The sequence below is a fragment of the Pinus tabuliformis genome, chromosome 2_2 (genome assembly GCF_031772625.1).
Source record: "Pinus tabuliformis cultivar Carrire ecotype Pingquan chromosome 2_2, CPIR1, whole genome shotgun sequence".
NCBI lineage: Eukaryota > Viridiplantae > Streptophyta > Pinopsida > Pinales > Pinaceae > Pinus > Pinus tabuliformis.
Window position 1 is genome coordinate 259,955,396 of NC_142300.1, and position 16,174 is coordinate 259,971,569.

Below are 16,174 nucleotides of genomic sequence, written 5' to 3' on the forward strand. Positions count from 1 at the left end.
GTGAATCTGGTCACGTATTCATCCATGGTTAAGGTTCCCAACCTTAATTCGTCAGAATAGCATTCAATTAGATATTTATCCTTGAAATTGTTTTGAAATTCGTTCCAGGTGACCTGTTATTCATCAATTTTCCTTACTATCTTGATTTCCTCCCACTAGAGGGTCGCCTTTCCCCTCAGCTGATAAACTGCCAATCGTGCCTTTAGTTTATCAATATATTAATAAATATCGAAATATCTGCCCATATCAATTAACCAGGCTTCCGTAGCTTCTTCAGATTCTCCATAAAAAAGGGAAGGCTTAATTTTATTAAATTCTCCTTGTAGTTATTTCTGTGGCTCTGACTTTTTCTTCTTAGTTTTTCGCTGGTCAAATACATTCTCTGAACGCCCCTCATCTTCTTCTCTATTTCTTTCAGCGGATTCAACGTTTCTTCCCTCTGTTGAGCGGTCAGGGCCTTTTCCCGATCCTCCATGCTGGGATCTCGGTGATGCTGATTTTGTCAGTTGGACAAACTCCTTAAGATTCTTTCCTTCTCTACATGTAGGCATTCATTATCTGTTCTCAAACTAGTCATTTCCGAATGAAACTACTGCACCATTTCGAGTAATATTGCATTGGCTTGCCGGGATTCTTCACCCAGCTAAATCCACATATCTAGGTTAGCATTCACATAGGTTATTCTGGGTGATTCAGGTGGTCCTGAGTTCCTCTGCATGTTGAAATTATTGTTATTTTGTTGATATGATCCCTTTTCTATTAGTTGTTTCACATATGAATAGTTTTAATTAACATTTAAGCACACAGTTCCTGTACGTAGCTACTCCCATAGGGCCTCAGTGTACAAAACTTGGCTCTGATACCATTTGTAACATCCTAACGACAATTTCTTATATAATTTTTTTATATATACATTATTGTTATTAACCTAGGTATAATTCCACAACCCAAATATACATATTAATTATTGAAATGAATACAATATAAAGGTAAGGGTTTACTTTGTTAAAATATCTATACTTCAGACTTTATAAAGCATGTGGATAGGTGACCGTGGAGTACTCTGCTATTACTACCACACTTAATACACATTTAGTTATATGTGATTGGTTCCGCATGAATCAATGCGTGTTGGACAACCTACCTAAGGCATGGCTCCAATGTCCCATCCTGCCAGATGTCTTAGCTCAAGACCATTGATCTCCTGCCCTCAATTTGACGGTGTGCATAGTCTCAAAAACTGATACCGTCCTTGACTTCGCGCCCTCAGACCCCAGATGGCTCATTGTTGCTCCTACTTGGCCCTGTTTCGCTGTTATGCTATGGCTATGATTTCCTCTAGCGCTTTCTTGGACAGAATGTATGCCTTGGAGCGCCAGAGGTTGAAAGAGAGTCCATTGACTTATAGGTAAGGTTCGCATTTGGAAAAGATCGGTAATAAGAAATATAGAAACCCCACGGTTGTCTTGTTATAAGCTATGATAAGTTTTATCATTTTTTTGCAGGTATGGGCTCGGAGGATTCATGGTTAGCCGACAACAACTAGCTCCCTGCCGCACCAAAGAAGAGGTATAAGGGTTTACAATAACCTTACAACTTGTTCACTTCATATTTACTATTGGTTTTTTTTCCCCTTATTCACTCCATACTTAATTTAATAGTAACCCTCCTTGATCTCTGCAGATTCCTACCTGTGGCATGGAACATCGCGATAACAGGTAAGGGCACTAAAACTCATTGTCTAGTTGCTATTCGCTGGGAGGTTTCACCTAGATCAGCTATTACTAACACCTTACGACGCTCACGTGTAGGTAAATCCTGGTATGGAAATCTAAAACTTTTTGTCTACAATTTCCAAGGTTGTATGGGCTAATACACTCCTGATTCTTGTATAGGTTGGCGTCCTAAACTTATAGGCTATGTATTCCTGTTGATAATGAGTTTTGCCAGTGGGTTTTACTCTCTAGGGTTTTTAATTTACATTTTGCAAGCCAGACATTACTCTCTAGCTATCTCTACGACAAGTTTGATTGTAAATTACTGAATATGAACCTTGGTTTAACGATTGTAAGGGTATTGAAATGTTACTATTCTTGAGACTCGAAATTCTCTTTTAATGGCCTCACAAGCTATACAGTGTCATTGGTCAATTATTCATGTATTGTTAAGTTAAATTTGAACCATTAGTTTTCTCTATTTGGTCATTATAATGGTTGATGTAATTATGCTAGCTAGCGGTTGTTGTTCGTTCATTTAGTTTGATGTATAATGTACATGTTCTAGTCTTGATGCAAGGGTTTCACGCATTTCGATTATATTCTGGGTTATCAAATTCCAAGTGTTGTGATCTTATTTTCACCTGCACCATATTTTTGAGTTCATTTTGATGTAAAAGGATATGCTGAATTAGATGTGAGGTTTCGACGAAAATGCCTAGAAGTTCTTATTGTATACTGAACATTTTCTTTTATCTTCGTTGTGAATTTTATGGGAAAAGCGCTATTCCGAGATATTACAGTCAATTAGGTATATGATTACATTGATAGAATTTATTTATTTCTTTCATCGAAAGAAACAGGGTTTGACATGTAATCAGTTTTTCGAAATATATTTCTATAATTTGTTGAGAAGGATTTTTATAGATTTGTATATTTCCTATCCAATGCATTAGGGTAAAACTCAGAAACTCAGCACAAAGGTGATCCCTCTATTTTTGTTTCTTTGTTTAATTTCCTTACTTATTCTGTAAGCGAGAAATAACTTCTAAAATTCATCATTCTCAATAGTACTCTAGGGTTTGATTTATACATCTATTAGTCATTTAAGTCATAATAACTACATGTTGACATTCATAATATACTAGCATACTACATATTTAATATCTGATATTTTTAAAATCTTGTAAATAGACTAACTCAAAAACTGAGTCTCTCCATATTACTTATCTGTTACCTTGCAAGAAGTAATGATAAAATAATACTTTCCAGAAAGTCTCTCCTCCCAGCCACGAGTCTAGCCATCACGTCCAGACTCCCATCGAGCACTTTCTTCTTTCCATGCTAGAATTTATCCAGTTACAGTTAGTACTGATGGCCTCAGGACTATTGTCCAGCCTTCAATTTGTACTCTTGGTTGACTATCCTAAGCAAGTTTCTCCCACTGGTTTATTCTAACCAACTCCAGGAGCCTCTTTTGCTCTATGCCCCTCACTATATTACCTCTCTCAGGCAGAGGGTAACCACTTCTTCGAAACTGTTCTTTTAAATGAATAAATAATTTTATTTAAAATATTACCACCTATAAATTAGGTAATTTTCACATTCGTTTCTTGGTTCCTTCCAATAATAGTTCATATTCCTTATCAAGTTAAATAAAATTTTAAAATATCCTTTTTGTGAAAACAAACATAATAAACCTCGTGGAATTTTATGCGACTTGGGGGTGTTACACTCTAGTTTTCATTAATGCCTTTTTTTTTTGTTATAAATTTCAAATCACTCTGAGGTTTTTTTTGTCCGCTTTTCAATATATGTTTTGTTTTTTCAATGTCGAGGGGAATTTTTTTTGGAGAAGCGGGGTCAAATTCTATTTTATATATAATAGTTATGAGAAATATACCAAACTTTATGTGGGTGAAAAGTCCATTTAACTACATATACCAGTGTTTTAAATTAAAACTTTATGGATGTCGATAGTATCTCAACAATTTGCAAGTTTGTTTTGAATAAAGATGCATATCAAGTAAAATGATAACTAAATTTGTCTATGTACGTATATGTGTACTTATTTACATATGGTAGTTATTAGAGGGGGATAAAGTTTTTGCAATTATTCCTTGATCTCCATTGTTGGTGTGTATTTAGCTAATTCAACTTATAAAAGTGCACAACATAATATATGCTAATAAAATTTATTGGCTACAAGACATTTTCAAGATCATACTCCAAGTAGGTTCTAAAAGGCATGGTTTTTTGTACTTTTTTCGAATTGTTTAAATGATCTATTTCTAAAAAATTTAAGTCATTTTTTTTGTTTGAAGTTATTGTAGTTTTTTATTTCTATTTAAATTATAATTAGTGTAGATTCATCTTAATTCTGAATCTATCAAATATTGAAAGGGATCAAATTTCTGGAGTTGTAAACCTCTTTTTTGAGTGCAAAACTTGAGGAAATATCTGCACCTCAAGAGATTTGATCCTCTAATGCTTGATAGGTCAAGGGTTCAAATGGATATAGGTTGGTTGATTAACTTAGCTACCTGGACTAATTTATGTATTTTGCATTCAATTGAGACTTTGTCATTACATTTTTAGAGATGTATGAAATGGGTGAAAATGTGAAGTTGGGTTACACTTTTTGTCTTTTTTTAAGAAAAATTATCATTTTTAAAAGTTCTTCAACTTTAGCCAAGCCAAAGAAATTTTTTCGTTTAGAATTTCATTTTACAATAAAAATGAAACTTGTTAGAAATTTTATTAGCTTTATATTACTTCTCTTTTGGAAAAATTTTATTCACATTTGATATGTCAACTTAACAATTGTTTGACTGTGTGTTCTTTAAAAATCAAGGGATTCATAACACGCCATGTTTTTGAAAAAAAAATGTGTTACAACAATCTAAACAAACTCCACTTCAATATCATTATATTCATAATTACTAGAATTTTTTGAATTGGACCAATATGAAAAAACTATAGTTTTTGATGTTTAGCTAAGCGTCAAATTTATCAACATATTAGTTATAAACTACAAATTTAAAGATTGCCCATTACAGAAGACAAACCAATGCAATGAACCATAAATTTTTCATATTTTTTTAAGTGTGTTTTAGAAGATAATTTTTTACTTCACTGAATCATAATGACCTTCAGAATTTTTTTGCACAAATTTTTTTAGAAAATTAATTAAAATTAGTAAATTTCTATGAAATTTCATAAAATTTATATATACTGAAAGTATATTCAATTCTGCGATTTCTAGTTTTTATTCGGACAACAAATTCATCATATTTGATGGAGTTTAAGCATTTCAAAATTGGGAAAACATGACTAGCGAAGAGCTATTGCAGTGTTACAGGTTAAAACAGTGTGATCGAATTAAAATTACATTCGGTCGAACTTGTGTTTGTTGTCGATGCGTGTTAAAATGAACGGAAAAATAATTCGGCTGAATTAATTTTTAAAGTTCAGCTGAAAATGTGCCGATATTTTCCGTCGGCTGTAAAAATGAAATGATGCGACCCTCCGAAAAAGCATTTTGCGTGAAACAATATAAATACATGGAGCCGAAACTTCATTTTCACACACTTTCTTCATTTGGAGTAAAGTTTCAAGGTAAATCAATTTTTTGGGTTGAACTTTTTGGAGGAAGTTTTTTGGCCTGAACTTTTTGCAGGAAATTTTTTGGCCTTAATTTTTAAAGTAAGCCTTTTAAGCTAAATTTTTTAAGTGGGATTTTTTAGCTCAATTTTTAAAGTTCGTTCTTCGGGCTGAATTTTCTAAGTGAGATTTTTTAGCTTAATTTTTAAAGTAATTCTTTTGGGATGAATTTTTAAAGTAAGTTTTTTCGGCTTAATTTTTAAAGTCTTTTAGGTTGAATTTTTAAAGTGATTTTTTTAGGCTAAATTTTTAAAGTGAGTTTTTTTTAATGTAAAATTTTTTGGTTAAATTTTTAAAGTGATTTCTTTTTAAAGTAACTCTTTTGTGCCGGTTTTTTAAAGTGAGTTTTTTGGTCTAAATTTTGAAAGTGATTTTTTTTGCAGGATTTTTTGAAATTGACTTTTTTGGGTTGGATTTTAAAAATTTACATAGATTGAATTATCACAAGAAATCAAAGAAATTGCAAGAGAAAATATGATCAAATAAGAGACATTGAGAAGTATAGAGAATACAGGAGAACCTATTACAAAAGAAAGAAAGAAGAACACACAAACGTTGAAAGGGAAAATAAATCTCAACTAGAAGTTGAAGTAGGTATGTAAATGTAAATATTATAAATGATATTTAAATTTTAACTAGTGTATTGTGAAATTTAATTTTTATATTATGAACTAATTTGAAAAATATTTTGCAATGTAAACAGAGAGAGATATTCTTCTTGAAAGAGAAAGTGAAAAAGATAATGAACCAATGATTGATGATGTTGTTGAAAATGTTGAAAGATATTCAAATGAAGAAGTTGAATCACCATCAAGTATATATATATATATAGATAGATAGATAGATAGATAGATAGATAGATAGATAGATAGATGTGTGTGTGTGTGTGTGTGTATATATATGTCATGCGTATTATTGAAGTTATACATATTTATTAATTTCAATTTCATTCAAACTCTATCTTTTAATTTCATTATTTAACGAATATTATACCCATTTACATTTAATTTTCATATGTACATATGAAATCAATATCGATGATGAGATGTTAGAAAATGTTGACACTGACATATATGGAGATAAAAAATATGACCATATTGTACGATATCGTGTAAAGGTCATTATTGATAAGTTCTTCAAAGATGAAAGTGTGACATTTCAAACTCAAATTTCGAGAGGTCTCTTAACATCAAAGAAATTAAAAGATGCTATAACTCTATTGGGTATTCAGAAATCGACGAAAGATAAAAAGGTGAAGGAAAATGTGATTCAAAATATAAATAGTGCTTTAAAATCAATTGGAACATTTAGAAAGACAAGTAATATAAATGGATGTAGATAAATACAAATGGCACTAGTTTCATCAAGTACTAAAGAAAATCGTTTGGTAAAATATTAGGGACCTCACGAAAAACATTGCACAAACATAGGAAATTTTGAATACAAATATATGTAAAGGATGAGATCGCTTGTTGGACAGTTATTTGTAGGAAACCATACAAGGATAGACTTGGATAAGATGTTAAAAAAACTATATATGAATACTGGATGAAAAATTCACATGTTTCACAAAATACAAGGGATGTGATGAGATGAAGAATAACACGAAATCAGTATGAAGAACATGAAAAACGTATCTTGGACACCACTTAGATAGAGTTTTTCAATAAGTTCATAGAATAAAATCATGAAATTAATGTCTCAATCAGTACTTTTGTGCAACAAAAACCATGTTATGTTAAACCCTATCATTGTACACAACACTTGTTGTTGTTGTTGTTATCATGCAGAATTTCAATTATATTATGACACCTTCCTTAATTTTGATTAAACATTTTGGAGAAATTCACCTCCTCCTTCCACTATCCATGGTTTCATATCCAAATTGTATGTGAAAGGGAAAGTCATCAATTATTTTACCAAAATAAATGTGTTGATGGTAAAAAACATGATCATTATGGAAATGTGACTTTATTTCACAACAAATATTCTATTGATATAAATGATCAATCATTGTATAACCTAAAAGTGAAATGGAAGAGATATGAATATATCCATACATCGATTAGTTCAAATAATAGTACAAGTGCTAAAAGGATTGAATTACAAGAAGAAGAAATTCCTGTGATAGAGTTTTTGAAGAAAATTGAGAAAAAAATTTATATGTACGCCAAGCATTTACATAAAGCTCGATGGTAGGATCTGCAATTCAAAAAATCCCTTGAAATGTTTCCACCAGGGACCATTTTGTCAATAGTTGATTTTGCAGAGAATTACACATTTGTTGCATAAAATGAAATACAAAGTGAATATTATCATTCTGACCAAGTCTCTATGCTTCATATTCTATATAGACATGCTGAACAAAAAGTTTATGATATGGAAAGCACTAGTGATAATCGACATGTTATTAAAAAATATCACTTTTATATCAGCGATGATCGTACACATGATACACATTTTGTACAACATTGTTTTGATAAGATTTATAACTTATTGAAAGGTTGAGGAATAAAATTCAATGAACATTGGATATGGTCAGATGGATGTGTTATCACTGAAAATTCCAATGCCAAAATTTCAAAACCGCTCACATTAGTTTGATGCGCATAAAGCCTTTTTAGCAGTTTCGCAGCGCTACCTGTTTAGGTGGTTTCGTAGCGTGCTACGAAATTGGGGATTTGTTCGAGTTTTCAATGGAGGTCAAAATCCTAGCATGCCTATTGAACAGAGTTCTGCTTCCCTCCAGAAATGCAGATGAGCAGCTACTGATCTATATACCATTTACTCAAGTTATCAAATTACATTCTTTGGTAATTAAAGGTCTTACCGAGGAAGTCCAAAGACAGCGAAACTATTTGCAAATAAAGAGCACCTGAGCAACTGAAAATTTACACATTGATTTGTGAGTCAAACTTGAAGCCACTGTATTTAGTGGCACTGTTGCAACTTTTGAAAGGGGAGCAGACCATTGTTTTCACATCTTCTGTTGTTTCTACCCATTAGGTTATGTACCTTATTGAACTGTTTCGAAGGGTTGGTCTTAAGGATAATTGAGTATTCAAGCCTACAACATAAATATTCACGAAGGAAAGCGTTGGATGCATTTAGAGTAGGAGATGTTGAAGTGCTAGTTGCTTCTGATGCAATGACCCGTGGGATGGATGTGGAAGGTGTGATGAACGTATGTCTTTGCATATGAAGGCATGTCATAGTTGACTCACTGACAAAATTCTCAATAAAAAAAAGTAAGAGATCAAAAATCTTCATCAAGTTCAAGCGAGGCAACTCCTAAATTAAGCAAGGAATTTAGCCCTAGGGCTAAGGAAAAATCATCACAGCTGCATAAAGATGATAGAACAGTTTCGCAGCGCGCTGCGAAACCCCTGTAGCAGCCTGTTTCAGCATAAAAAACTTTGCTTTTTGTGTTTACTAGTCAACTTCCAGGAGGTCTCTAAAGCAACTGAAAGCCTATTTTGGGAAATGGAAAGAGGTTTTTATTCCTAACAGAATGAACTAGAAAAACCTCCTTCAGTTTCCTCAAATCCGTTATGAGCTAAGAGAAATTAATGACCACAGTTGCGCTACGAAACTGCTGTAGGTGCAGTTTTTAATTTCCTGTTTTACACATCTTTTTCAAGGATTGATTCTGGGCAGCTGGAGTAGTTTTTCAAAAAACCAAAGGAGGTTTTTGTTCAGCATGGATTTTTTTATAAAATCCTCTTTCAGTTTTTCCAAATACGTTTTCTGCGAGAAGTTATAAGCTCTGTCCCAAGACCTATTTTTCAGCCAGAACAGAAGCTTATATTTCATGTCATCTTCACTTACCATTATATCAGCAATGCAAGAAAAAGAAGGTGAGATACATCAGAATGGTTAACAAGCTAAATTCATCAGTAAAATGAACATGACTCTAAGAGCTGAAAACAAAGCCCTGAGGAGGGAGATTGCAAATTTAAAAGCACAGCTAGGTTAACTAGCTGCTCATTGATGGTGAGAGAGGTCATTTTCTAAATTTTGGTCAATTCTGTTTAAGCTCCATTATTTTGAAGTCATTTAAGTCTCTGACACTTGTAGAAGAAGTCTAAAGAGTCATAAGTTCAAACAAAAGACGCTTTAGTGCAAATGTACTCTGTTTTAGCAAAAACAGCAGTTTCGTAGCGCGCTACGAAACTGCTGTAGGTGCTGTTTTATAAGAAAAACAAAGAGTTTAATGATGAGGTCAGCAAATTTTTGAGGGAAATGCCTCAAGGACATAAGGGAAACCTTAAAAGACTCTCCTAGCTATTCAGAGAATGACAGATGTGCATTTTGGAAAAGGTGAAATATTTTGTTTCTAGCTCAAGTCTCGTTAAAGGTACTTTATGACCGAATTGTTAGGGTTCCTGTTAAGGTTATCGGAGATTTTTGTTTGTACACTTGTTCAGCTCACAAGGCTTCCAGCTCATTGGAGAGTATGGTGATATGCGTTGTTTATGAAGAATTAGAGAGCAGGGGACATGTTCTTTAACTGATGAAGAATGATGGGAGACAGGGACCGTAAAAACAGAGCACTTCTCTTGGTTAATTAATGAGCCATCTGCGCAACTAGAATCCAAAGCCAGCTCGTTCAGTGTATTCTCCTCCAAGATACCTCAACCAAAATAGATAGTGGACATGTGTCAAGAGTCAGAAAAGCATCATGCTACGAGGAGGATAGATTTTGAGTTTTGAGTAAATTAAGACCATTTGTAATTACAGTTCAGCAATCATGTAATTAATGAATTAGTTATACAATAGATAAGGATAGTTAATAGCAACCTTCGATGCTCCCCTCCTGCTGGAGGAGGAAGCTCAAGGTGGTTAAGCATGTATTCCTATATATGGATCAAACTTGGATGTAATAGGGGTTGGATACTTTGATAAAGAACAAGTCTATTTTGGTTTATGTAAAGCATGTTTCAGGAATACAAATGACTGTTGTTTTTGCCTCAGGATTCTCAATAGATCTCATTGTTCAAATGTATGGTGGCTTGTTATTTTAGTGTTCTTTTACAGTTCTGTTATTGCATAATCACTCAGAACTCATGCCCACATGCTCTGACTTCCTGTATGTTATGGCAGACTGTGTTTTATGTTAGTTATGTTTGAGCATAGATGTAAAGAGCCCTGACTTCCATGAAAAATAGTATTTTGGTTTGCTGAGATGTGTGAGACTCCATAAGCCCAATGGGAATCAATCTGATATCTGTCCAGCCAGCTTATTTTCATGTGTTTGTTAAAGAGTTAGCCATCTTTCCTTGTTAGTGATCAACATTCATAATCTGTGAGAGAGCCCTCTCAGACTAAGGAGGCTAAGCCTTAGTCCAAAGCTAGGTTTGAAATAGTTACACATTATCTTGCTGATTGGCAGCCTTCAGTGTGTGATTTTGTGATAACAGGATGCACAAGTCAATCCAAATCTTCACGATCATTCTTTTGGTTGTGTCGTCTTCATAAGCAAACCCACACTAAACATTGTTGGAATTTCTTTGAGACTAGTCATGGAAAAGGAGAACATGATGGTGCAAGGGCATGTATAAAATGAGCACTTCGAAGATATCAAATGGACCACTTTGCAGATAGACTTCTTTCAGCTAAAAAAGTTGTTCAATGGTGCAACACTGTACTAAGCTATCAGACTAACCCATCAAGGGAGGTACAAAGGTATGTACATATATTGTACAAGTTAACTTGTATATAGCTTTAATATATGATCATTTTTATTAATTTTTTAAATTTAAACATTTATAAATTATATAGTTTAAACATTATGACAATGATTATCTTCAACACATTTAAATTGTTGTTTGAATTTACTATAGGATTTTTTGGCATATTGGAGTTGAATATGTAGATAGATCGATTACATATGAAGCTAAAACAGTAAGAGGGTATCGAAAATTGCATTCAATTAAAACAAAGGATTACCAAAATGCGTTTGAATTTGATAAAAAATATATATATATATATATTCTTTTTTTTGTCTTGTTTGCATAGAGAAAACACAATCCAATGATGTTTGTGAAAACAATATGTATGTAAAATCTTGGTAACATACAAAACTAAATACAAAGGGGAAAATGTCAGTTCCAAGATTTGAAGAGATGGAATCAGAGGAGACTATAGTATCATTTGAAGGTGATCGAGTTTCTGATCTTGTTAGAGAAGGTAACATTTCAATTGATTTCAAAATATATATATGTTTTATGTTTTTAAAATCAATGTGTATAAGTATCTAGATAATAGTTAAAATATAGAGCTCTAGAAATAAATAATAAAATCAAGTCTATATTGATAAAGTTAATTTTATGTAAATAACGATCAGAATTTACACTTGTTTTATTGTGTAGGAGATGTTTTTGTTGTAGTTGCACCCACTAACAACATAGAAAATGTAAAGTATTATTTGATGTGGTGCACTAAATGAAAGATGAAGTTATTGGAAGACTATCAAACCGATGTCATAAGTTGTCAATATAGTGTCTTGGTGTGTGTGGTGCGCATAAAGTTGATAGAAGTTCAGTAAAAAAATAATTCAAAGTTAAAAAATGGATAATTTCAAAAGTTGACCATGAACAGATCAATGAAGATGGAATTCCGTTAGAATTTTTTTAATTAAACAACCCAACAATTTCTTAGATACTTGGATTCATCTTTGAGAACTTAGAGTCAAGTACATTGTTAGCATTTCTTTTTGTGCACTCTTAAGTTGTACATTCTTAAGAATGAGATAATGTGAAAGCGATATTCATTGGGTCTTGTATTGAGTTACAAAGTTATATGTATACTGCTTGTTATGTAGACCTATATTGGGGATTTTCTTCTCTGTTAATTTGTGATATATATTGCATTGTTACTTCTCTGTTAATTTTTTATTGTAGTTGGTTGAGTTGAGTGTTGTTACTTCTCTGTTAATTTGTGATTGTGGTTGGTTGAGTCATTTACTAACATTATAGGAATGATTAAATGCAAAATGTACCCTCAAAATGTAGATTTACTTTTATTTCTACATATTCAGGAACTTATATTATATGTAAAACCTTTAAAATAATCAAATAATGCATCATGAAAATTGTTATCATTGTTTGACATCTACATCAAATTATACTTGATCCATTCAAATGCAAAATGCATACCACATTTTGTGATTTGCAATTTTAATAGATTCATTTGAAATAAGTCTTGAAGACAAAACAACTTTAAACAAAACCTAAGAATCATCTACTAACATTATAGGAATGACTGAATGCAAAATGTACCAACTAAATCCAAATATGTAAAACATTTAAAAGCATCAAGGCATGCATGCATCATGCAAATTGTGGGCTATGTTTTATAATGCAATTTTATCTAACTTATGTGAATATGCATTCAAAGAACTTTATATTCATAGTAGCCTTTCTATACATGAATGCAAGATGTACATGTACCATATTTTATCATACAATTTTAAGTTATCATTGTTATAGACATCTACATCGAATTATACTTGATTCATTCAAATGCAAAATGTAGACCACATTTTGTAATTTACAATTTTAATAGGTTCATTTTAAATAAGTCAAGACAAAACAACTTTAAATAAAACCTAAGAATCATCTAATAACATTATATGAATGATTGAATGAAAAAAGTACCAACTAAATGCAAATATATAAAACATTTAAAAGCATCAAGCCATGCATGCATCATGCAAATTGTGGGCCATGTTTTATAATGCACTTTTATCTAACTTATGTAAATGTGCTTTCAAAAAACTTTATATTAAAAGTTAACTATGAACCGACATCCATAGTAGCCTTTCTATACATGAATGAAAAATGTACATGTACCATATTTTATAATGCAATTTTAAGTTATCATTGTTTTAGACATCTACATTGAATTATACTTGATTCATTCAAATGAAAAATGCAGACCACATTTTGTAATTTGCAATTTTAATAGATTCATTTTAAATAAGTCAAGACAAAACAAATTTAAACAAAACCTAAGAATCATCTACTAACATTATAGGAATGATTGAATGCAAAATGTACCAACTAAATGCAAATATGTAAAACATTTAAAAGCATCAAGCCATGCATGCATCATGCAAATTGTGGGCCATGTTTTATAATGTAATTTTATCTAACTTATGTAAATGTGCATTCAAACAAATTTATATTAAAAGTTAACTATCAACCGACATCCATAGTAGCCTTTCTATACATGAATGAAAAATGTACATGTACCATATTTTATAATGCAATTTTAAGTTATCATTGTTTTAGACATCTACATCGAATTATACTTGATTCATTCAAATGTAAAATGAAGACCACATTTTTTAATTTTCAATTTTAGTAGATTCATTTTAATTAAGTCAAGACAAAACAATTTTAAAAAAAACCTAATAATCATCTACTAACATTATAGGAATGATTGAATTCAAAATGTACCAACTAAATGCAAATCTACTTTCAATGCACTACATATTCATGAACTTAGTAAAACCAAGTTTTAAGCATCAAACCATACATCAATTGTACCATGCAAAATGTACATAAACTCCAAAAATAGCATGTATTAAATACAAATTTACTTTCATTTCACTACATATTCTTGAACTTAAATATGTAAAACCAAGTTTTGAGCATCAAACCATACATCAATTGTACCATGCAAAATGTACATAAACTCCAAAATTAGCATATATTAAATGCAAATTTACTTTCATTTCACTACAAATTCATGAACTTAAATATGTAAAACCAAGTTTTAAGCATCAAACCATACATCAATTGTACATGAAAAATGTATATAAACTCCAAAATTAGCATGTATTAAATGAAGATTTACTTTCATTGCACTACATACTCATGAACTTAAATATGTAAAACCAAGTTTTAAGAATCAAACCATACATCAATTGTACCATGCAAAATGTACATAAACTCCAAAATTACCATGTATTAAATCATAATAAAGAGTTCAACATTTAAAATATGTCCAAAATTTTAAAATATATAATCAAAAGTTGTCAAATAAAAAGTTTCATCAATTCATAATAAATAGTTTTACTTTAAATATCTCCAAAATTTATATCATGATAAAAGTAAATATAACATTAAAAAAGTTGTCAAATAAAAATTTGCATCAATTTAGACAATCTTGATCTAATATACGATCTATCAATCTCCTAGTGCTCTCCTCTGAAACATCGGTGCCCTACACAACATGTGTAATTGCATATATACATAAGATTATGTACTTTAAAATTAAACGAGAATGTAAGATCATCAAAACAAAATTATAAAAATTTCAAATTCGATTCAATACCTCATGGTGTTCACCCTCCATTGTCCCCTTTTGGTGTTCATCTTGCATTGTGCCCTCCTAGATGCCCTGCACAATACATGTACATGTAAACATTAGAAATTGTAAATTGCATGTAAGAAAATGCATAAACTCACAATATTAAAACGATTGTTACACAACTTTTTCAAATTGTTTAGATGATCCTATCCCCATTGTTGACTCCATTGCTAAAGTCTCTGGATAATGGAAATCTCCCCAAACCTAAAATTCCAAAATTTTAAGGTTATAATATAAATCTATAAATTATTTTTTAATGAAACTTACACTTCAATTTATAAAAAAACATAAGTGAAATATTCAATACTTGTGGAACATCTCCTAATAGGGAGGAATAGGGCGGCGTTATGTCCAAAAGATTGGTCGGAATCACAATTTGTTAACATTTAATTATATATACATTTAATTATTTCTTTTAAAAATATGTCAGGTGACAATATACTGACGTAATAAAAGCATAATAATAATTATATCAACACGAACTCTTCAAAAAAACTAACATCTCTCAAAATATCTTCATTGGAACTTGAACTTGGAACCACAACATTATCAAAATTTTCATTCAACAAACGAGTTAACTGCAAATGGTGAACATATGATACATTTTTGTTAGATTATATCTAAAAAAATAACAAAATGCATGTGAATCAACATTAACACATACATTACAAATTAGATTAAAATATCAACCCTGAACATTGACACATATCGATCCCACACCCTCTTCTTCATGAACAATTAGGTCTTACCAACCATTACAACAAGCCTTTGCATATGCTTTAAGTTCTTCAGTATTCATATTATCTATCTCCTCATCTGTTTTATATACAAAACTTTCACGTGCATTAGCTCATGCTCTTTGCTGATTTAGACCGATATCAATTCCGGTCAATGCACTTTGTATGTTATCTATAATGGCATCCCTTCCTTCTCGACTAATTTGATAAGTAGCATCCATCTCTGACCGCAAAGTTACCAGACAAGGAGGTTGGCGTTCCAAAGGTGGTTAAGGGCGAGGTAATTCAACATCACGTAATGTTCCCTTATGACTATATAACCTACCTTTCCTAGTACCGTAATATTCAGATGGAAGTCATTGTAATCGGGTTTCGTAAAAAAAAAATTATGCATAAAATAATTTTGCAAAATAAACTAGAACCTCAACCTTCCATGGCAGATTTCCATAAGTTGCAAGGAACTTAGCGTACAGATGGCAAGCTATATTAGGGTGCTTGAAATATTCCACCTTCAACATTTTTATTTTCGGCCCTTCTTTGAAATTAAACATTGATTTTGCATCTTCTTTTGTAACCCTTTTATTAACCTCGACCCATTTATCAGGACCCATCACTGCTTCATTTCTATGCCTCACCATTTTTATAAATGAATCCATGGTTGGCCCAAGCTTCTCATAAAAT